This window comes from Symphalangus syndactylus, chromosome 22 (assembly GCF_028878055.3).
Source record: "Symphalangus syndactylus isolate Jambi chromosome 22, NHGRI_mSymSyn1-v2.1_pri, whole genome shotgun sequence".
Classification (NCBI taxonomy): Eukaryota; Metazoa; Chordata; class Mammalia; order Primates; family Hylobatidae; genus Symphalangus; species Symphalangus syndactylus.
In genome coordinates, this window is record NC_072444.2 from 30,131,488 (window position 1) to 30,137,573 (window position 6,086).

At 43.5% G+C, this 6,086-nt stretch overlaps 1 non-coding gene across 1 annotated transcript; it reads right to left on the minus strand.

Annotated features, from left to right (window-relative positions):
* Nucleotides 1-1,848: 1,848 nt before the first annotated feature.
* On the minus strand, nucleotides 1,849-1,951 carry LOC129472795 (small nucleolar RNA U13). The gene has a single exon (XR_008654071.1). It is a non-coding gene; the product is annotated as a small nucleolar RNA U13 (small nucleolar RNA).
* Nucleotides 1,952-6,086: the final 4,135 nt, after the last annotated feature.

The following is a 6,086-nucleotide window of genomic DNA, read 5'->3' on the forward strand; positions in this document are numbered from 1 at the left end:
ATCCCTTCATTTTATGTCACATTCTGGGCATTCTAAGGCACATTTTCAATATGAGCCCATCACCTTCTTCCAAATTCTGCTGAATTTATATTCTGGAAAGATCTAGGCTACTTTTAGAGATGGGCAAACTGAGGTTAAGCAAAATTCCATAATGACAGGAGTAAAAATCAGAAGAAGAAATGATTCAGGAAGAGACTAATCAGGAAAGAGGGAAAAACCAGAGTTCAGAGGAGCTGAGATGACCTACCAGAGGAGAGAGTAAGGACTGGACATAAGACAGAGGGAAAATTGCTTTCAAAAAGCTGCTGGCACCCAGGTGTGGTGGCTCATGCCTGTAATCCCAGAACTTTTGGAAGCTAAGGCAGGAGGATCGCTTGAGCTCAGGAATTTGAGACCAGCCTGGGCAACATAGCCAGACCTTGTCTCTACTAAAAATAAAAATATGAAAATTAGCCACGTGCAGTGGTGTGAGCCTGTAGTCCCAGTTACACAGGAGGCTGAGTCAGGATTGCTTGAGTCCAAGGAGGTCGAGACCGTGGTAAGCAGTGACTATACCATTGCATTCCAGCCTGGGAGACAGAGCAAGGCCCTGTCTCAAAAAAAAAAAAGCCAGTGAGCAACCATCCATCCAGTTCAGATCAGGAAGGCAGAGCATGCTCAGAGAAAGATCTCTGGTGAAAAAAGGAGATTTAATAGAATAGATGGAATAATTGAGAGCAAAAAATAAATAAGAAAAGGATTAACACAAGTCATGCAAGAAAAAAAGGAAAAGAAAGGCAATTAGACACTCTAGGAAAAACAAGCATATACAAGAAGTAATGGCCTACAAATGAAGCAAATGAAAGGTGTCATAATGTTAAGCAATAGGTGGAACATGACAGATTCTTTTTCACATTTGGAAAAATGGCATACAGCTCACTACTGGGCCAGGCAACAAACACTCCTGAGAATGGTATCATAATGGGAGGCCATTCATGGGTTTCTGACTTTTAAAGTCAAGCTGCAGACATCGCACCGAAGACTTGGTTGTGTTGGCAAGACAGAACGCAAATGTTAACAAGTACTAACACGTGAAAAAGTTAAAAAGTGAAACTGATAGATGTTATGATGAGGAGAGGAGGAAAAATGGGGTGTAAATATCCTTGCCTAAGTGGAGGATCAAATGAAATTGTGGAAAGTGGATATACAAGAAATCAAAATAGATCCTTTTGCAGTTCATTAGCATAATGTGAGAAAACGTTTTAAATGGTCCATTTTTGGTCGGGTGCGGTGGCTAATGCCTGTAATCTCAGCACTTTGGGAGGCCTCCAGTGATCTGCCTGCCTCTGCCTCCCAAAGGGCTGGGATTACAGGCATGAGCCTCCGTGCCCAGCCAGATTTTCTATTTCTTCTTGAATCCTTTCTTGAGTTTTTCCCCTTCTCTTAATGGTTGATATTTATATTATTACAGTACTTAAATTATTCTATCCATCACCTTTCTAACTTTTAATAGGCTTATATTTTGATTTCTTATTTTATTTTCTTTTTCTTTTTTTTTTTTTTTTTTTTTTGAGATGGAGTCTGGCTGTGTCGCCCAGGCTGGAATGCAGTGGCGCAATCTCGGCTCACTGCAAGCTCCGCCTCCGGGGTTCACGCCATTCTCCTGCCTCAGCCTCCCTAGTAGCTGGGACTACAGGCGCCCACCACTACGCCCAGCTAATTTTTTATATTTTTAGTAGAGACAGGGTTTCACCGTGTTAGCCAGGATGGTCTCGATCTCCTGACCTCGATATCCACCCGCCTCAGCCTCCCAAAGTGCTGGGATTACAGGCGTGAGCCACCGTGCCCGGCCTATTTTTCTTTATTTCACGTCAGATGGGTAACATCCTGATGTCATAACACGTTTTGAGGGAGGCACTCTCACATGTGCTCATGAAAACCTAATCATCATGCATGAGCAACACATATTCATTCATTCAAACCCAAAGAATGGACTCGGAGACACGAAGAACAGCGGAAGTGAGACTTTTAGTGGAAGTCTTGCAAGATGGGGTGTCTGGTAGGCAGGCACAGCCAGGGCAGCTACAGCGGGTAATTGATCTCCTAGCACACAGTCCCTCTCCCAGTTGCTCATTGGTCTAGTACTATGGGGTTACAATCTTTCTGGACGTCACCTAAGTTTCATTATCCCCCTTTAAGGTCAGACCCAGGTCCCCTTCCCTGCTAAAGTTTCGATTTCCCAATAATGAAACTTTCTTCCCTTTTATGGGCTGACCCCTCCTCTACATTCTGTTCGCTTATCGTGACCTTCTAGGTGCATGAGCCATCAGGTTTGTTACATTCACAGGCTGGCTGCCAGCACTCAGATTTATCATACCTTGAAAATGGACTATTTATGTATTTATTTTTGAGATGGAGTTTCCCCCTTGTTGCCCAGGCTAGAATGCAATGGCAGAATCTTGGCTCACTGCAACCTCTGCCTCCCGGGTTCAAGCAATTCTCCTGCCTCAGCCTCCCAAGTAGCTGGGATTACAGGCACCTGCCACCACAACAAGCTAATATTTTGTATTTTTAGTAGAGACGGGGTTTCACCATGTTGGTCAGGCTGGTCTCGAACTCCCCACATTAGGTGCTCCACCCTCCTCGGCCTCCCAAAGTGCTGGGATTACAGATGTGAGCCACTGTGCCAGGCCAAGAGAATTTCTTGAACCCGGAAGGTAGAGGTTGCAGTGAGCCGAGACTGCACCACTGCACTCCAGCCTGGGTGACAGAGCAAAACTCTGTTTCAAAAAAAGAAGAAGAAAGGAGTAGGAGGAGGAGGAGGGGAAGGGGAAGAGGAAGGGGAGGGGGATACCTATAATGAGTAAGCAAACTGAATTAGTAATCAAAAACCTTCCTCTACACACACACACACACACATAAACACACACAAAGCCCAGGCCTAGAATTCACTGGTGAATTCTACCAAATGTTTAAAGAAGAATTAACAACAATCCTTCACAAGCTCTCCCAAAAATTAAAGCAGGAGGGAATACTTCTCAACCTATTCTCTAAGACCAGTATTCCCTAATACCAAAACCACAAAAAGGCATCACAAGAAAATCACATACCAATAGACCTTATGAAGATACACAAAAATCTCTACAAACTAGCAAATTGAATCCAGCAAATACTAGCAAATCAAATACTAACAAATTGAATCCATATAAAAAAAGATTATAGGTCAGGCTCGGTGGCTCACACCTGTAATCCCAGAACTTTGGGAGGCTGAGGCGGGTGGATCACGTGAGGTCAGGAGTTTGAGACCAGCCTGGCCAACGTGGTGAAACCCCATCTCTACTGAAAATACAAAAATTAGCTGGGCAGGATGGTGAGCACCTGTAATTCCAGCTACTTGGGAGGCTGAGGCAAGAGAATGGCTTGAACCTGGAAGGCAGAGGCTGCAGTGAGCCAAGATCGCACCACTGCACTCCAGCCTGGGCGACAGAGTGAGACTCCGTCTCAAAAACAACAACAACAACAACTAAAAAAGATTATAGTGGGGCATGGTGGCTCATGTCTGTAATCCCAACACTTTGGGAGGCTGACATAGAAAGATCGCTTGAGGCCAGGAGTTCAAGACCAGCCTGGGCAACACAGCAAGACCCTGTCTCTACCAAAAAAAAAAAAAATGTAATTAATGGGGTGTGGTGGCACATGCCTGTAGTCCCAGCTACTCAGAAGGCTGAGACGGGAGGATTGCTTGAACACAGGAATTAGAGATGGCAGTGAGCTATGATTGTGCCACTGCACTCCAGCCTGGAGGAGAGAGCAAACCCCTCTATGAAAAAAAAGAAAAAAAAAGAAATCAAGAAAGAAAGAAATTAATATTCTAAATAAGTGGATTCTATGTTCACAGATTGGAGGACAATACTGTTAAGATGCCAACTTCCCATATTAGTCCACAGATTGAGCACAATCCCTATCAGAGCAATGAGGAAGACAGTTAAACTATAACCTAAGAAGCAGCAGTTGCAAACATGCTATGTGACAGTTTCCAGGGCTTAACTCCCCACATGGCACAGTTAGCTCTGAATGTAAGAGCGAAGACTATACAAATCATAGAGGAAAACAAAAGAGTAAAAAATCTTCACGACCTTGGATTAGGCAATAATTTCTTAGAAACACCTCGAAAATTGCAAGTGACAAAAGAAAAAATAAATTGAACTTCATTAAAAATTTAAACTTTGGTCATGTAAAGGACACCATTCAAGAAAATAAAAAGGATAACCCATAGAATGAGACAAAACATGCAATCATATATCTGTAAGGGTCTAGTATCTAGAATATGTAAACAATTGTTACAACTTAACAAGAAACAGGCAATCCAATTTAAAACTGACTGAAAGGTTTGTATAGACATTTCTCCAAAGAAAATATATACATGACCAATAAGCTCATGAAAAAATAAGCTCAAAATAATTAGGGATATATGCAAATCAAAACCACAATTAGACACCACTTTACATCCATCATGATGGCTATAAGAAGAAAGACAGCCAGGTGAAGTAACTCATGCCTGTAATCTCAGCACTCTGGGAGGCCAAGGTAGGAGGATCACTTGAGCCCAAGAGTTTAGACAAGCCTGGGCAACATAGCAAAACCTCATCTCTACAAATTTTTTAAAAAAAATAATCAGGCATGGTGGTGTGCATCTGTGGTCCCAGCTACTCAGGAGGAAGGTTGAGGTGGGAGGATTGCTTGGGCCCAAGATGTTGAGGGCAGTGAGCCATGATCATGCCATTGCACTTCAGCCTGAGCAACAGAATGAGACCCTGTCTCAAAAGAAGAAGAGGCTCAAGAGGTTGAGGACAGTTAGCTGTGATCATGCCACCACACTTCAGGCTGGGCAACAGGGTGAGACCCTATCTCAAAAGAAGAAGAGGCCCAAGAGGTTGAGGACAGTGAGCCATGATCATGTCACTGCACTTCAGCCTGGGCAACAGAGTGAGACCCTATCTCAAAAGAAGAAGAAGTCCAAGAAGTTGAGGGCAGTGAGCTGTGATCATGACACTGCACCTCAGCCTGGGCAGCAGGGTGAGACCCTATCTCAAAAGAAGAAGGAGAAGGAGAAGGAGGGGAAGAAGGAGGAGAAGAGGAGGAGAAGGACAGACAGAAAAATAATAAGTATTGGTGAGGATGCCAAGGGTTGAGAAGAAGGAATAATAAGAGTCCTTGCTAATGAAGATAGGGGTTTCTTTTTTGCAGGGACAAAAATGTTCTGTTTTTAGAGAATGGTGCACAGTGGATTTAGAGATGGTTGCACAACTTTGTGGATATGTGTACTAAAAACCAATGAATGGTACACTTTAACAGAGTGAATTTTATGAACTGTGAATTATATATCTCATTAAAGCAGTTATATATTTCATTAAAGTGATGAAAAATAAAAAGAGAGAAAAGGGCAGAGAGGGAAGAGGTAGAATGTTTGAGCTAAATCTTCATCTTCCTATTTAGGAGTCGGAAGGTATTGTCCAAAACTGATAAATCAAATCAGAGACGTGTATTAGTCTATTTCCACACTGCTACAAAGATACTACCCAAGAGGGTAATTTATAAAGGAAAGAGGTGTAATTGGCTCACAGTTCTGAGTGACTGGGGAGGCCTCAGGAAACTCACCATCGTGGCGGAAGGGGAAGCAGGCATGTCTTACATGGCAGCAGGAGAGAGAGAGAAAGTGAAGCGGGAAGAGCCCCTTATAAAACCATCAGATTTCGTGAGAACTCACTCATTATCACTTCAGCCTGGGCAGCAGGGTGAGACCCTATCTCAAAAGAAGAAGAAAAAGAAAGAAGAAAGAAGGAGAAGGAGAAGAAGGAGGAGGAGGAGGGGAAGAAGGAGGAGAAGAGGAGAAGTACCACTGCACTTCAGCCTGGGCAACAGGGTGAGACCCTATCTCAAAAGAAGCATGAGCGAAACTGTCCCTATGACCCTATCACCTCCCTCCCCTGACACGTGGGGATCTCAGGTCCCTCCCTCCACATGTGGGAATTACAATTCAAGATGAGATTTGGGTGGGGACATAGAACCAAACCATATCAAGAGGTATGATCATAGAGCAGCAGAGG